Source organism: Sarcophilus harrisii, chromosome 4 (assembly GCF_902635505.1).
Source record: "Sarcophilus harrisii chromosome 4, mSarHar1.11, whole genome shotgun sequence".
NCBI classification, from domain to species: domain Eukaryota; kingdom Metazoa; phylum Chordata; class Mammalia; order Dasyuromorphia; family Dasyuridae; genus Sarcophilus; species Sarcophilus harrisii.
This window is the reverse complement of record NC_045429.1, coordinates 322,400,788-322,419,014: the sequence shown is the minus strand read 5'-3', so window position 1 is coordinate 322,419,014 and position 18,227 is coordinate 322,400,788. Positions and strand designations below refer to the sequence as shown.

The window sequence follows — 18,227 nt, the reverse complement described above, 5'->3', positions numbered from 1 at the left end:
TTCTTAATAAGAATGAGTATTATAATTTGTAAAAAGTTTTTTCTGCATCTGTTGAAGTAATCATATGATTTTTGTTGTTTTTGTTATTGCTATTTTAAATTATTCTGAGAGTTTTCCTAATATTGAACTAGTCTTAAATTCCTCATATAAATCCCACCTGGTCATAGTGTATGATCTTTGTGATATATTACTGTAATATTTTTGCTGCATTTTATTTAAAATTTTTGCATCAATATTCATTAGGGGGCAGCTAGATAGTGCAGTGGATAAAGTCCTGAAGTCAGGATCTGAGTTCAAATCTGACCACAGACACTTAAGACTTATTAGCTGTGTGACCGTGGATAAATCCCTTAACCCCAATGGCCTCACCCAAAGAGGAAAAAAAAGGCAGTGAGAAATACTCATTAGGAAAATTGGTGTTATAATTTCCTTTCTCTATTCTTGCTCCCCTGATTTAGTTACCAAAACTATATTAGTGTCATAGGAAGAATTTGGTAAGACTCCTTCATGTATTTTTTAAAATATTATTTGGGAATTAATGGTTCTTCAGATGTTTGATAGAATTCTCTTGTAATTCCATCTGGTCCTAGTTTTTAGTTTTTGGTTTAGGGAGCTTTTTTTCCACTTCCTTTTTTAAGATAGGATTATTTAAATATTCTATTTCCTTTTATGTTAATCTGGGAAACATATTTTTGTAACTATCCATACATTTAATTTAGATTGTCAGTTTTAATGGCACATTTTTGGGCAAAATAGCTCCCAATAAATGCTTTAATTTCATCCCCTTTGGGATGCATTCACCTTTAAAATTTTTTTGGCTACCATAATTTGGTTTCCTTGTTTCTTTCTTAAAAATCAAATTAACCAATCATTTATCTATTGTAATGTTTTTTTTAAACAAAATAAAATCAGTTCCTGCTTTTATTTATTCATCAAGTGGTTTGTATATTTTCAATTTTACTAATCTCTCCTTTGATTTTTAGAATTTCTATTTGATATTTAATTGAAGATTTTAAATTTGTGGGTAGGACATTTAAAAATTACTGTTATTGATTTTACTTCTTCATAAATATCTTTTTTTTAAGCTAATAGTTTTACTGATTTGCTGATATTGAGGAATACATTGAATGGGAGTTCATGCATAACAGTACTAGAAGCCACAACTCTTAGTACTACCCCTACAGCTCCTCCCACAGGAGAATTGATATTTTCTTCTCTGAGAATATAAGCTGTCAGATCAGTGAAAATTGGACAAGTAAAGAAAGAAAGCTTTTTTTTTTTTTAATTTTTTTTTAATTTAATAGCCTTTTATTTACAGGATATAAACATGGGTAACTTTACAGCATTAACAATTGCCAAACCTCTTGTTCCAATTTTTCACCTCTTACCCCCCCGCACCCCCTCCCCTAGATGGCAGGATGACCAGTAGATGTTAAATATATTAAAATATAAATTAGATACACAATAAGTATACCTGACCAAAACGTTATTTTGCTGTAGAAAAAGAATCAGACTCTGAAATATTGTACAATTAGCTTGTGAAGGAAATAAAAAATGCAGGTGTGCATAAATATAGGGATTGGGAATTCAATGTAATGATTTTTAGTCATCTCCCAGAGTTCTTTTTCTGGGCATAGCTAGTTCAGTTCATTACTGCTCCATTAGAAATGATTTGGTTGATCTCGTTGCTGAGGATGGCCTGATCCATCAGAACTGGTCATCATATAGTATTGTTGTTGAAGTATATAATGATCTCCTGGTCCTGCTCATTTCACTCAGCATCAGTTCATGTAAGTCTCTCCAGGCCTTTCTGAAATTATCCTGTTGGTCATTTCTTACAGAACAGTAATATTCCATAATTTTCATATACCACAATTTATTCAACCATTCTCCAACTGATGGACATCCATTCAGTTTCCAGTTTTTAGCCACTACAAAAAGGGCTGCCACAAACATTCGTGCACATACAGGTCCCTTTCCCTTCTTTATAATCTCTTTGGGATATAATCCCAGTAGTAACACTGCTGGATCAAAGGATATGCACAGTTTGATAACTTTTTGAGCATAGTTCCAAACTACTCTCCAAAATGGTTGGATTCGTTCACAACTCCACCAACAATGCATCAATGTCCCAGTTTTCCCGCATCCCCTCCAACAATCATCATTATTTTTTCCTGTCATCTTAGTCAATCTGACAGGTGTGTAGTGGTATCTTAGAGTTGTCTTAATTTGCATTTCTCTGATTAATAATGACTTGGAGCATCTTTTCATATGACTAGAAATAGTTTCAATTTCTTCATCTGAGAATTGTCTGTTCATATCCTTTGACCATTTTTCAATTGGAGAATGGCTTGATTTTTTATAAATTAGAGTTAATTCTCTATATATTTTGGAAATGAGGCCTTTATCAGAACCTTTGACTGTAAAAATATTTTCCCAGTTTATTGCTTCCCTTCTAATCTTGTCTGCAAGAAAGAAAGCTTGAGGGAATTTTATGCTATGAGGAAAGGGGAAAGTCAGCTATGCTAGAGGTAAAAAAGAAATTCATAGAAATTTAAGCAAAGATCAGAGATCTGAGACTAGACTTTGGTCCTTCTCAAATGTCTTTGTATAGGTTGGACTTTACATTTGGAATACATCCCTTCACCTCTTCTTAGAGCCCTTACCTAACTTCAAGTTTCAGCTCAAGTACCATTTCCCAAAGAATCATTTCCTAGTCTACCCAGTTGTATTTTCAATCCTTTTACTCCAACCCCAAAATTACTTTGTACTTATTCTATATATGGTTTATATTTTCTTATCTGTTTACATGTATAGAGTATAAAAGCTCTTTGAGGCAGCTTTGTGTATTCAATTGCTAGCAAAATACCATATTTATAGTAAGTGCATAATCTATGCTTCAATATTGAATGGAGGTAATGTTTGTTAACACAACTTTTGGAAGCCTCCTCCTACCCTATGAGCCAAAGAAACTCAGTAGCAGAAATTTCTTAGTCAAAAAGTTAACACACTGGAGTATAACACACAGGGACCTTATTCTCATCTAATTCAGTCTGATTTCAGGATGTGGGGATAGAAGGCCCTGAACATGTGAAAAATATGACTAACATACACCCTTAAATATTAAGTGCCAAGACAATTCCAAAGGACTTGAGATGAAAAAATGCTATTTATATCCCAAGAAAGAACTATTGAGGTCTGAATACAGATCAAAGCATTTTATTTTTTCATGGGTTTTTATTTATTTATTTTTTGGTCTGTTTGTTCTTTCACAACATGACTAATATGGAAATATATTTTACATAATTGCAAATATATAGCATATATCAAATTGCTTACCATCTCAGAAGGGAAAAGTGAGGGAAGAAGGGAGAAAACTTAGAATTAAAAAAAATGTAAATGAATGTTTAAAATTGTCTTTACATATATTGGGAAAAAATAAAATATCCAAAAATGTCATTACTAGGGATCATGTACTGTTTCAGGTACAGATTTTTATAGTATGGACCAGAGATCAGATCTGGCAGAAAGGAGAGTTGCATTTTTAGGACTTGAGGAAAAGGTACTGCCTGGTTCTATGCTGTCTATGCAATCCAAGGTCATTGGTCTGGCATCACTCTGAGAGGTGAATGTGCCCTTAGTCTAAGAGGGTCCAAGTATATCAGGTTATGTCATGTGGAGAGGAAAAAAGAGTATATTGTGAAGTCCAGATTAATGTGAAGTCCGGGTTAGCTCCCTGTTGACCTCAGGATCAGCCAGAGTCAGGATCAGCAAAAGTCCTTGGTCTTTAAGGGGAGAAGTAAAGGAAATGGACAAAACTGCCACATGCTCTCCACCTATCAACCTCCCTTCTCCTTGTTCTCCTCCAAAGTGACTCTGGCCTGCCTTACTCCACCCCCTAACTCTTTCCACAATTCTCTGTATACACCAAAAGATCGAGCCAGCACAGAATAGTGGGAAGGGCCATTTTCCAAGCATATGCTAATAGAGTATTGTCCCATAAGTAATTAGCCTTAAGTGCTTGGTTGTCTGATTCCAGTGTACCTATTCAGAGTTTTAGCCCTTTACATATATTGACAAGAGTTCTTGGACCCTGGCTTCAGAAACCATCTAAGAAAATGTCAGTGGCTAAGATGTCAATGAGTTTCTGGAGGAGAGAACCCCTTGATTGTCCCCTTCCCCATCTCTAACCACATGGTAACAGTAAAGGTGGTGTAGAGTCAAGAGCTCTTGGACACAGCTTTTTGAAGAGAAGAGGAACAAGTACCTGGCCCCAAAGCTAAGAAGTAAGAAGGAAAGAAATAAGCATTAAGCACCTACTGTGTGTCAGGCAGCCACTGGATTAAGCATTTTAAAAATATCTCATTTAATCCTCAGAACCCAGAGAGGTAGATGCTATTTTTCCCATATTACAGTTGGGGAAACTAAGACAGACAAATTTTATATAACTTGCCCAGGAGACAGATTTGAACTCAAATCTTCCTGACTCCATACCTTGATGCCATGATGTAGAAAACATCTCTCTCTCTCTCTCTGTCTTTTTGTTTCTGTCTCTCTGTGTATCTCTGTCTTTATCCCTCTTGTCTCTGTTTTTCCCTTTCTCTTTCTCTATCTCTATCTTTCTCTCAGTCTCTGTCTCTCCTTCTCTCTCTTTTTCTTTGTCTCCTCTCCCTTTCTCTCTTCTCTCCTCTTCTTCTCTGTCTGTCTCACTGTCTGTCTCTCTGTCTCTATCTCTCTGTCCCTCCTTCCTTCCCTCTCTCTGTCTCTCTCTCTCTTTCTCCATCTCTTTTTCTCCCTCCCTCCTTCTCCTCCTCCTGAGCAAAAATATCTCTTCTTCAAATTCTTCATCGCATTTTACCTTGACCGGAGTCAAGGTGACTTGTTTTTTCCATATCATAGTGTAAGATTATCAAGAACAAGCTGTGTTGTACCTCTCTTTATAGCTCATCTATGCCTAGCACAGTGCTTAATAAATGTTGGTTTGATCTGAATTAAATTGAATTGAAATCTCATAGACCAATAAAATCATAGGCCTGGTCCAAAAAAAATCTGCCTTGGTTCCCTGAAAACAACTATTGTGTCTTATCTAAAATTTGAATTTCTTCCATTTTCTGGTATACAGATCCTCTGCTTAGTAGGGGCTTAATATTTGTTAAAAGGAATAGAACCCCTTAGTTCCACTGTGAAACCACAGGGAACCACTAGGTGGAGACTCAGCACCATTTGTTATCCAATAGATATCCGCTGCATCCCTGCCCATTTCTAGGAAGGTCTCTTCCCCTTCCAGGTCTCCCTCTGTTCCCTCTACATGAGTTAACAAATATTTCTTGCACAAACGCCAATGATGCCAAGGATGGAAGAGAAGGATCCCTGTTTATAACAATTAGCAATACTTCCTCTTGTAGCAAAGAACTAAGAACAAAATAGATGCCCAACAATTGGAGAATGGCTGAACAAATTGTGAAATATCATAAAGTCATAGATTAACACAGGGTTATAAGCCTAGTGTTGGAAGGAACCTCAGAGGCCACCTAGTCCAATTCTCGCATTTTACAGATGAAGAAATTAAGGCTCAAGTAGTGTGAGCGATTTACTCAAGATCACACAGGTAAGATTTGGACCTCAATCAGTTGCTTAGGACAGGTAGGTGGCAAAGTGAATCGAGTGTTGGGCCTGAGGTCAGGAAGACTCATCTTCATCAATTCAAATTCGTACTAACAGTGTGACCCTGAACAAATCACCAACCCTTTTCCCTCAGTTTCCTCAACTGTAAAATAAGTTAGAGAAGGAAACTGCAAACTACGCTAGTATTTTTACTAAGAAAACCCAAATGAAGTCATGAAAACTGTCTAAGAATAAGGAGAATTAATACAATGATTAGAATAATGATGCATCACAGATTTATAAATATAACCTAATGTCTCCCTTAAAATCACCAATTGGGCATTTCAAACTAGATGCTCTGAAGATATCTCAAATTTAACATACTTAAAACAGAACTTATTATCCTTCCCCAAAACCCACCCCTCCTCCAAATACTTTTCTACTCGTTCAAAGGCATCACCATCCTTCTAGACGCCAATGTTCTAATCTCAATATTATATGCAACTTCTTAATCTCCTTCCCCCCACATAACTAATCAGTTACCAAGTTTTGTCCTTCCTACTTCTATATTATCCATATTCAACTACTTCTCTTTATTCATTTGGTACAATTTTAGTTTAAATCCTCATCATTTCTTGCCTAGATTGCTGCAGTAGTTTTCTAATTGGTCTCCCTGCTTCATTTTACTCTCACTACAATTCATTCTACAAACTGCTATCAACATAGTTTTACTTAAACATATGTAGTATCTTCTGGGGCCACTTCCCCAACTGTCAATCAATAATCATTTATTAAACACCTACTATGTGCACTATACTAAGAACTGAGCAAAAGATAGTCCCTGTCCTTAAATAACCTACATTCTAATGGGAATTAGAAGCAAACAGATTAAATACAAAATGAATAGGGAACAATTAACAAAGGGAAGGAACTACAACTTTTTCTCATACTATAGTATAATTTTTAAAAACAAGATTATTGCACATGAAACTGCAAATCACTTATTTACAACTTGATATATATAATTAATATATAATATATAATAAAGTAATCACATAAATTTATTTTTTTCTTTTCCCCATCTTTCTATCTTCTTTAGAGATGAAGAGACTAGAAAAGGCTTCTTAGAGAAGGTAGGATTTTAGTTGGAATTTGAAGGAATCCAGAGACGTCAGGAGGCAGAGATAAAGTAGGAGAGTATCTCAGGCAAAAGAGATAGCCAGAAAAATTGTCCCAAGCTGAAATGTAGTGTTTTGTTCATGGAACAACAAGAAAGCCAGTGTCACTTGATTGAGGGAGGGAAGTAAGGAACAAGAAGACTAGAAAGGCAACTAGGTTTTGAAGGACTTTGACCACCAATGTCATGTGATCCAGGAGGTGACAGCTATTGTATTCTATTTTCTGAGGATAGGGGTGAAAAGGAGTTTGAAGGGACATGGTCAGAACTGTACTTTAGGAAAATCACTTTGATATGATAGCTGAAAGAAGGATGGAATGGAGTGGGGAATATGGTAGGCAGACCACCTAGCAGGCTACTGCAGTCCTTAAAGTGATGAGATCCTGCAACAGGAACACGAGATTCCTATTATCTGAGGAAAAAAGCGGACGGATTTGAGAGCTGTTGTAAAAGTGAAATCATAGATCTTGGCCACAGATTAAATGTGGAGTGGGGTTAGAGATAGTGAGAGGTCTAGGCTGTAAGCTGGGGAGACAGGGTTTCTGCAGCCATAAATTGAAGTCCCCAGAGGGTGCTCACCATTTCTCCTTTCAGGGTTCTATTGGTAACATTGAGGATTTTCTAACACCATCATTCATAAGCCCTTACTGGTATGCAATCTACTGTTAATAAGTTGAATTCCTTTCAATTTTTAGAAAAGGGATTTATTGGGGGGGGAAGGGAACTTCAAGAATAATTGTCACATTTTACCCAAATTAGTGTGCAGTCTTTGCACACACAAGGTCTATGGGGAGAATAGGTTCAAACTTAAATACAAAGGCAGTAGAATCATGTATAGAAAATATGTGGTTAAGAAGTGCCTCCCAACTCCTCTTGGAAGTCCTTTTTTTCCTTGGTAGTGTCCTCATAAAGTTTTCTTCAGGCATAAGATTTCTATTGGGCTTCAAGAATAGTTATATTTCTAAAGTGCATAGCTGGAACTTCTTTTCCTAGTGAAAACTCAAAATCCCTTAAGCTTCTGCCATAGTCAAGTAGCTTTCTCTCCACATCCACTCATAGTTATGTCTTCTGTTATTGGTCACTCTTGATCTGGTGGTCACTGCGGCACTTTTTGTTGTCGTTAGACTTCTAATAGAACAAGAATAACACAAAAGAATATGAGAAGCCATGTGCTCATGTCATCTCTAGTAACAGGGATTCTTTGAGCTGTCAAATAAAACAGAGGAAGCTCTCACTAAACACTAAGAAAGAAAGATGGATGTAGGTAGGTCACATCTTTGTTTGTGCATTCGGTTCTGGTTTAGCAATTCCTGAACAACTCACACTTTCTGGCTCTGTAGCTAATGGGAAGATTTTTTTTGTCATCAAACAGTCCTGAATCATCATGGGTGGAAAACAGCTCCCCAAATTTTCATATTCTCACTTGGATTGAAACTGGCTAGAGGAATATCTATACAAGTTTCAAAAAGGCTGAAACTAGGTAGGGACTTTCTGCCCATGCTCCTAGGACCAGACCCTCACTGGCCAGCCTAATCCTATGCCATTCTTTTCCTTAATAAAGTCCAGTAGCTCTGGGACAAAATATAAATTCTTCTATATTTAAATTTCAAATCCCTTTACAACCTGATTTTCGCAGGCTCATTAGATATTACTCCCTTTCAGAAACTTCTCAATACAGACATATAGTTCTCTCTGTCTTCAATGCATTATATGGCCTCTATGTATCTCAGCACTGACAATTCCACCCCACCCCCCTTCTAGCACAAAATCTTGTAATCTAAGCATCAGAGATGAGGTCGATAAATCGATCCTTTCAGGGGCCTGGAAGTAGACAAGAGGTCAATTAGTTCATCGTGCAGCGTGAAATCCATTACAGACTCAATCCCTTTCGACCTCACTTCGTTGTTGGCGCTCAGAATTCTGATCTGGGTTTTGTATTGGGTTTCTTAAACTCTTAGGACCTGACCCCGGGTCCTGGTTACTTCCTGTGATTGGTGAAGGCTAAGAGTGAGAGATCCAAGTGCTTATTTCCCCGTCGGCCGCTTCCCCGGAAACTTCATTTGTTTGCAAGGTTTACAACCAGGTGGCTGGTTGGGCTTTTCGGGGAAGGAGAGATGTGCCTGTCCTGCGGCGTGAGTCTGCTCTCTCTGGTTCTGTCTGCCTTGGGTCAATCTGAGAAACTGAGCAAGGAAGAGCCCGCTCAGAACAGGAGGCACCTAGGGAGGCATAGGAGCCACTGAGAACAAGAGAGCAGCCCGGCTTAAGAAATTGTCGGGGCTGGGTGGAGAGAGAGAAGGCACATGTTGGAAATTCTCTCCCAGAAGTACCGCCTCCCAAAACGCGTCAGGTCAAACAAACGGCCCCCAAAGTTGTGCTGGGGAAAGAGGACCAGCTGCTGCCCAGCGTCCTAGCCTTCCGAGACCCTGCTACCTTCTCCACCCCCACGGGGCCGGAAACTGTGTCCCTCCGCCGCCGACGTGGGTTGCCTAGGTGGGGGCCGAGCGCCTGATAACTTCAGTCTCCCGGCGGACCCAGAGAGTTCAGCGCGAGTTCGGCGCTTCTGGTCCCCCCTCGGGGCCTTGTGGAGCTTTAATGACGAGTACCAGGCAGCCGACGGAGCGGGCAGGTGAGGCCGTCCCAGGAGGGATGGATTGGCAAAGCGCTCCAAAGCCCCGAAGGGAGTGGGGTGAGGAGGCCGCTGAGGCTTAAGAAGTGAGGGAGCAGGAGAACCGGGGATCGGAACGGCGGGGCTAGGAGGCGGCCGGGAGGTAGAACGGTGATAGCCTTGTTCTGAGCTGGCCTTGGAGGGATACCTAAGAAAGTCGAAATACTCTCTAGGCCCCTGGACTGGCGAACCTAGTCAGGGGGGCGGGGAAAAGGAAAGCACTCTCCCCGAGACGGAGCACCGCTTAGCTATCTGGTCTATTGTGTTGTTTTTAGAACGCTTCAGTTTCTAAAAAGAGAAACGTGGTCCCTTCCGTCTTTTCAGCCTATACCCAAACAGACGCGCCCCACCCCACGCGCGCCCGCCTGCGCTAAATGCTTTTTGATAAGGAAGGTAGTAGAGAAGAGTTAGCGGGTTTTTTCTTTTCTACGAGTGGGCGGTGCTAGTGGAATCTTAAAAACACTTAAAAAAAATTAAATAGGCACACAGCAGGTGCTTAATAAATGCTGGGCGAATGTGCGGGTGATTTGAAAGTGTGTGGGGCTATTGCGAAAGGAATTATTATAACAGGCATTTTTCCCAGACGGAGGCGGTCCCTCATGCCCGTTCCAACCCCTCCTCCCCTGGGGCCCCAACGCCGCCCTCTCGCAGGTACGGGGCGGGGAAGAGCCGAGTGACCCCGCCCGCCAGCTCGGCTCGCAGTCGCCCCAAGTTGCTCGGGCTCCGACGTTGGATGGCGAAGCATCCGCGGCAGGCTAGGGGTAGGCATTGGGGCAAGCCCGGGCGTGGGCTTGGGGACGAGGGGAGGAGGAGCGCTCTCGGTCCGGAAGGAAAGTGTCCGAGCCTAAATGGAGGGAGGGCGCGCCGGGCTGTGAACCCTGCGGATTATTGGGCGAGTGTTTGGCCCTCCAGAACCCCAGGTTCCCACGTGGGAGCAGGCCGGGGCTGGAGCCTGGGTGCATGGGGTGAGGAACTGTGCCGAGGACGGAAGGAGGCTGCATTTCCAAAGATGGGCTTTCTGCTGTGCCGAGCTGGGGGAAAGAGTGTCTCTGGGGCCTAAAAGCCGACTAACCGAGGAATTGTGTGCGCCCTGGGCAGGCCCGTACCCACTTCTAGAACTGGTAGAAAACTTGTCATGCTGGTGTGGGATAAAAAAGCAGTTCGGCAGAAGTTAAAACTCTTCGGAGAAGGGCAGAGGCAAATAGACTGATTTGGAAAAGAAAGAAAGGAAAAAAAAAAACCCTCAGAGATACTTTTTTCCTCTTCTCTCCCTCTCTTTTTTTTTTTTAATTAACAAAATCATAGATCATACCAGAAAATACCCATAGAGTTGGAAAAGTCCTTTAGAGCTCATCCAATCCAGCCACCCTCAGTTTAGTGATGAGAATTCTTGGAACCAAAGATTTTAATAAATTAATGGAAACCTAGGATTTGAACTCGGATTCTTTGGCTCCAAATCTTCACACTGTCTTACTCAATTCTCTCTGGCTTTCAAAGCAGTCTGCGACTGTGAGCTGAGCCTTACCAAGAAATTGCCCTGGGTCGTGCACCAAGTTTTGGTGCAGAATTTACATACAATACTTCTGCAATTCTTTTTTTTTTTTTTAATAGCCTTTTATTTACAGGATATATACATGGGTAACTTTACAGCATTAACAATTGCCAAACCTCTTGTTCCAATTTTTCACCCCTTACCCCCCCCCACCCCCTCTCCTAGATGGCAGGATGACCAGTAGATGTTAAATATATTAAAATATAAATTAGATACACAATAAGTATACCTGACCAAAACGTTATTTTGCTGTAGAAAAAACTTCTGCAATTCTTATGCTTTCCTGTGCTTTGAACTTTCTAAGGCTCCCTTTGAAAATGATCTCACACATATGAACAGTTCTTTACTCTGGCCAGGGTTACTCCTGGTTTGAGACATTGAGAGAGGGATAAGTGGAAGAGGTAATATTCTTTAAGTTAAGGTTAGTATCTGCTCTCCCATCTAGCGGTATCATGGCTGGGGATAGTGAGATTCCTCACTCCTCTTCCCTCACTCTTGCTTTTAATCTGCTCATTTGAAATAATTCTGGGATGATGCTGTTTGGCAGAAGGGGAAATAAGAATATTGGGTGATTAAGAAATTTAGCTACTGGTGGGGAGGGGTTACCTGGGATGTCTTTGCTCTAGCTATTCAAAAAAATATTAAGAGGAAGCTATGTGTATTTTCCTCAACTATAATCTGCAGCCTCCATCTTCTAGAGAGCTGCTTGGAGCAAGTCAAAAACTTGGAATAAGTGTTTCCTCCCAAGCATCTACAACTATCTTGTAGTTTGGAAGGAATATAACTGTAGGATTATATACAAATTTTGAAAAATATATATATATATGTATATATATATAATATATGTTATATATGTGTAACACAAAATGTGTATATACATGCATATGTATAATATGCTATGCATAATAGTATTATATATGTATAATATGCTATTTTATATAGCATATTATAAGATTTATAAATAGTATATATATGCTATTTTACATATTTGTATGGTTATATATACATAGAAATATACACACCCTTTATATGCTAGTATTATAAAGTACTAATATCTTTAACATTTCTTTTAAAATCTTCATTTGATCCTACCCTCATTCCCTCAAGCCATCTTCCTATATCACACCTGCATTTCCCAGCCATCCTGCCAGACTAGAACCAAAACATTCTCCTCTTTTTTTTTTCCACTATCTTAGTCACTTCAACAGTTGTCATGGGTTCAACTTTCATCAAAATGAAAACTTTTCCTGAGCCCCTGTCTTCCATTATGGACTTAGTTATTACCTATTAGAATTCTCCAACTGGTTGTCTCATAATCATCTCAAACTTGACATGTCTTTATGTGTTCTTACTTTTCTTATTTCCATTGAGGGTTCCATCATTCTTATAGTCACTAAGATTAATGTTTTAGGAATCCTTCCTGTAAATCACTACAAGCCCTTCTTTCTCAGAGTGCCTTATTTTTCTCATTGGTAAATGGATAAAGGTTGTGATAATGACAAGATGTATCAAATTTCTGATTGAAATGACACAATTATTCTTCTAGAGATGTTCCCTCGCCCATGTGATAAATTGTCTTTCTTGTTTCTCACTTTGAGCCTTGGAAGAATGTGGGTTATATTCTTCCAGTTAGAAAAATTGGGAAAGAAGTTAAGAATACAAAATAGGTCAGTGAATACTTAATTTATAATGCCTAGAATATAGTAGGCACTTAATAAATGTTTATTGATTATGTTGTAATCAGACTTCTAATATGGTACTTCACCAAGATAGTTTTGAGGATTTATATATAGTTTATACAGAACTAAGTAGGTAGGCTTGTATTTCCAAAAGCATTCTCAGAACCAATCGATCAAGGCTGGTAAGCATGCTTGTTGCTATCTGCTTTTTTTCAGTACCTTTAAAGATTTTAAGTTCTGTCAGTTTTCATATTCGCTCCACCTACACAAATTGAAACCCCTCCACTTCTTAATATGATTATAGATTGAGCAATACCAGGGACCTCATATTTCATCTAGCTCCACATCCTCCCTTTTTACTGTGAGGTTTTATGATTGCCTAAGGCCACATATATAGTAAACAACAGACCCTAGTTTTGAATGACACAGCTTTATACTTGCTGTAGCTCAGAAGTGTCTAATCTTTCAAGCTGGCCACCTAACACACTTTTGATTAAGACCTGAATCAGATTGTAATTGGGAAATATCGAGCAAAATGAATAATACAATAAAACATAGATAATAGTACATTTTAAAATGGAGTTAATATGTAGCCCTCAGGCATTCTTATGTACAAATTAGTGGCTCGGTTTCTATTTGAGTTTAATACTACTGTTAGAGCCAACAAAAAAATTTTATCACCTGATGACCAGTATTCTGTTAATGAGCCTTTCTAAACTTGGAAGTCCTTGGATGACAGAAAGACAGCCCATTTTCAAATGTTTTCAACATGAAAGGACCTGCTCTTCTGGCAGAGTAGTCCTGTGTTTGGAATCTGAGGCACCTGGGTTTGAATTTCACTTGTGCCGAATGGGTGATTTTGGTTTTCCCATCTGTAAAAAAGAGTCTAGGGTCAGACTAGATGGTGTCTGCAGGCCTTTTTTATCTCTAAATGAAAGGCAGTAAATCTAGGGTTACTTTTCTTCAATGGAGAAGCCTGATAGTGGAAAATTATTTTGTAACCCATTGTTGTCGAGTTATTTTTTCAATTCAAGTTGGACTCTAAGTGACTCCATTTTGAGAGATACTGGAGTAACTTGCCATTTCCTTCACCAGTTCATTTTACAGATGAGGAGACTGAGACAAATAGGATTAAGTGACTTGTTCAGGACCACTCAACTAGTAAATGTCTGAGGTCAAATTTGAACTCGGGGCTTCCTGATTCCAGAGCCAATGGTCTCTTCACTATACCACCTAGCTGCCCCTCTAACCCATTGGAAATTCCATTTTAGAGACCCAGTTGTCCTAGCTCTTAAATCCTTTATAAAATCAAATACCAGCTAAAATTACATGTTCCACAAGAAGCATTTCTCTCTTGATTATCTCCAGTTGTTTTGTTTTGCATATATCTTGTTTGTGAATAACTTTTCCTATTGCTTCATCCCTCCCCCATTAGGATGTGAGCTTCTTGAGGGCAGGGTTTCTTGGTTTTGGGTTTGGGTTTTTTTGCCCTTTTTTGGTATTCCTATTACTAAGCACTGTGAATGGCACATGGTAGGTACTTAATAAATGCTTATTGACTGACTTATTCATCTTCATTAGGAATGAAATAGATTTTTATTAACATGGGTCTTAGTCTCTCTTCTTAATACTCCCAGCCTGTTAGTAAAAACCTCACTCTAAGTAAACTTGTAAGCTCATACAGCCTGGCCCAGAAATGAGTTTATTGGTACAGGGTTGAGACAGTCATATATTTAGTCATACCTCCTGCTTGTAGAGGTTCTAGTTTAGTGTGATGTTTGTTAGTGGGTGGAAAAAGAATGAAACTTCTCCTAAGAAGTATGACTCAAGATTATTTAGATTGGGGTCATGGAATCTTCCCATATCTGGGGGTGGGAAAGGGGGGTTACAGTTATCTCCCACCCCAATCTCACATCTCTGCCTTTCAGACAACTAGAACTAGATGCCCAATAGAAATCTAATATTTATTATGTTAATACAGAACTCATCTTTCCCCCTAATTCCTCTTAACCTTCCCCATTATTGTCACCATCCTTGCAGTCTCGTAGGCTCAAAATCTAGTTTTCATCACTAACTCCTCACTATCTCATCCCTCCCTCCTGATAACTAATCTGTTATCGGGGCTGTTTGGGACTCAATGCTTTTTAAAACCTAAACACCGCCCACACACTTTTGGGGTCTTCTTGTACTTCCAACCCCTACTTCAGTCTAGTGACACTGGCTGGCTTGCTGTACTACACACAAGACACTATCTCTCAAGTCCGCTTGTTTTCTCTGGTTGTCCCTCTTGTCTGGGATGCTTCTTATCTTTTCCTCCTGGCTTCCCTCACTTCCTTCAAGTCCCAACTAAAATAGCCTCTCCTACTGGAAGCTTTTCCTAATGCTTCTTAACCCTAGTGCTTTTCTGTCTTTTAATTGTTTCCTATGTATCCTGTATATGGCTTGTTTGGTACCTATTAATTCTATTGTCTCTTATTAGATTGTAAACTCCTGGAGAGCAAGGACAAGACTTTTGTCTCTTTATGCATACCCAGGGCTTGACTTAGTGCCTGACACATAGTAGGTGCTTAAACATTTATGAACTCACTATCTCTGAACAAGTCATTCCTGAGTGACTTTGCTAGGTGTTCAGGTCATCGTTGGCTACTGCTTTATCAGTGTTAAAAGTGTATTTGTACTGATCACATCATTCCAGAGTGACTGGAACCAGATTAAAATATAATAAGAAAGTATTTAATAAAACAAATTAAAATGCAGTAGAACGTAGATATAATGAATGTTAATATGTGATTTTCTAAGTCAGTATGAAACATTAGGGATCCTCATATAAGGTTTAGTGGCTCTATTTCTATTTGAATGTAATACCAGTGAGTGACTTAAGTAATTCTGCTCCTCCCTCTCCTCTCCCACTATAAGAGTTAGCATTTATATAATACTTTAAGGTTTTGTTATTTTTGCTGTTGTTCAGTTGTGTCCAACTCCCTGTGACCCTATTGGAGCAAAGATCCTAGAGTGACTGTTTGCCATTTCCTTCTCCATATTATTTTACAGATGGAAAACTGAGGTAAACAGGATTAAGGACTTGCCCAAGGTCACACTGCTAGTGTCCGAGGTCAAATCTGAACTCGGGTCCTCCCAGTTCCAAACTGAGTTGCCCATCCACTGTGGTACCTATTTTATGGTTTGCAAAGCATTTTACACATGTTATCTCATGTGAATCTCACAGCAAAGTGAGATAGATGCTATTGTTACCCCCATTGTACAGATGAGGAAGCTGAAGTTGAAAGTGATTTGCTTAGGCTTAGCCAGCTAATGTTACATGTTACCTATGTTGAGTTACATATGTTATTTCATGTAATCCTTATAACAACCCTGTGAGGTTGGTGCTATTATCCAAGGCTTAGATAATAATGACTTCTCTGAGGACACATAGTATGAACACAAGTGTCTGAAGTAACACTTGAACTTAGATCTTCTTTCCTTCCAAATCCAGCACTCTAGCCACTAAATCACCTAGCTTCCTGGCATAATACTTACCTTGGTCCATTTTTCCTCCCAGGGAAGAAGAATTAGGAGCCTTTAAATGGGTGAAGAGTTTGAGTTTGGTTGTTAATGTTTACTATAAAAGTCCCCACATCTTTCCAGTTAAAAGAAATTAATCTGATCAATTCTACATTGCAATAGTCTGCACCTGCAGCCTGTGCCATGAAAAAGATGTCCTTTTCCTTTGAAAAGAAAGATGAGTAAATTCTGCCAGAGGGGAACTCCCGAAGAGGGCATGGGGGCATTTGCAGAAGAATATGTGAGGTCATTTGAGGGGTTTGCATTTTCCTGGAAAGAGTTAGGGGTAGAAGCTTCAGGGAAAGGGAACCCCTGGTTACCCTAGCCATTGGCCAAGCAGTGTAGCTATCAGTCTTGTTTGCCTTGTGGAGGGTTTTCCATCCTAAATCCACTGTTAAATTAACAGAAATCTGTTTGGGTGTGGATGGTGGCAGAGGATAGCCATACCCAGTGATTTAGAATAATATAATGACTATTTCCTTTGATTACTCCTGCCCAGCTAGAAGAAAAGAAGGAAATGAGTTGTCATCCTATTATCTGTGGCACAGGATTGGGTGGGATTCCATCCCCTTTGCTACCCACATAGCTTAGGCAGCACCCACATACTTTTACAAAGTCGTCAATGTTCCCCTGATCACAAGTTGGGGATTTCCAGAATGACCTCATGCCCAGATTGGAGAAAAGCATTCCCCAGTTTCCTGCACCTAGCTGGAGATGAAGAGGAAAGGCTTTTAGCTACTAGAATTCATGTTGACCTCACATACAGCTTCTGTTTTACAGGCTTCCTCCTAAAAAGATGAGAACATCGAAACTAGGAAACTCAGGGAAGCCTAGCTATCTCAGCAGATAAATCCCATTGTGTGTGGCCCCTGGGAAAAGGTCTGCCACCTGGTCTCTTGGAAGAGAATGCTGCAACTTTTTCCAGCACATAGCAGCATATTTTTCTAGTGCTTTATTGAATTGTTTATACTTGTTTTTCCATAGAGGGGAAGTCACAACAGTAGCCCCAGACCCTACCATACTATCAGGTTATCACTTTCTATCCTTCTTCCCTTTCATAATCAAACTCCTAGAAAAAGCTGTTTACACTTGTCACTTCTCTTTTTCACACACTTGCTTTTCAATCTCTTGCAGTCTGGCCTCCATCCCCCTCACTCAACTAAAACCTCTCCCCAGGCTCACCAGTGATCTCTATATTGCTAAATCCATTAATCTTCTCAGTCCTTATCCTTCTTGAGTACTCTGCAGCATTTCACATTGTTGACCCTTCCTTTGAGACACTCTTTTCTCCCTGGGTCTTTGATGATAGTTATAATTTTCTTTCTGCCTATTGGATCAATTTTCTTTAACCATTGGTCATTTTCCATATCTCACTTCTTAGGTATAGGTATTCCCAGAAGTGGTATCCTGGACTCTTTTTTTTCCTTCCAATTAATCAACAGATATTCAGCACCTTTCAGTGTGCCAGGAAAAGTGTTGAAGATAGAAATGCAACAAAATTAAACATAACATTGAATAACAAATGCTATAGAAATAGAAACTATTATAACTGATCAGTATTAATTATATTAAAATAATGTTATTTTTAAAAGGTGATATAGAAGTGTAGGGTATTCTTATAATCGTTATTAATTATAAACTTTAAAGGAATCCATTAAAATTCTTCAAAATGATGCTCTACACTTCTAAGGTACGTCCCCTACCTCCTCTTCTCCCCTCCCCTCCATGGTCCTATGAGTTCATCAGATGAGGGAACATCTGGTGAAGAACTCTCTCTACCAAAATAGATTAGCACCTGTTTTGCATTTTACAGTTTTGAAAAGTTGCCTGTACCATTGAGAGGTTAAGTGACTTGCCCACAATCACATAGCCAGTATGTATGAGAGGCAGAATTGAAACATATTTTTCTGACTATACAACCAGTTTTCTGTTTTAATATTTTATTTTAATTATCCAAGATTTCCCTTTTTATCCTCCTACCCCAAATGA

General features: G+C 39.3%; 1 protein-coding gene across 2 annotated transcripts in view; it reads left to right on the top strand.

Moving 5' to 3' along the window:
* Positions 1-8,414: 8,414 nt before the first annotated feature.
* Positions 8,415-18,227, top strand: part of RHBDF2 (rhomboid 5 homolog 2) — a 42,852-nt gene continuing 33,039 nt past the window's right edge. Inside the window, exon 1 of one of the 2 annotated variants that reach the window (XM_023502515.2) lies at positions 8,415-9,407. The gene's annotated coding sequence lies outside the window, so the exon portion shown is untranslated. Of the gene's footprint in view, positions 9,408-9,435; positions 10,208-18,227 lie in introns of those variants that run through there. The other variant, XM_012548475.3, reaches the window with a different exon arrangement.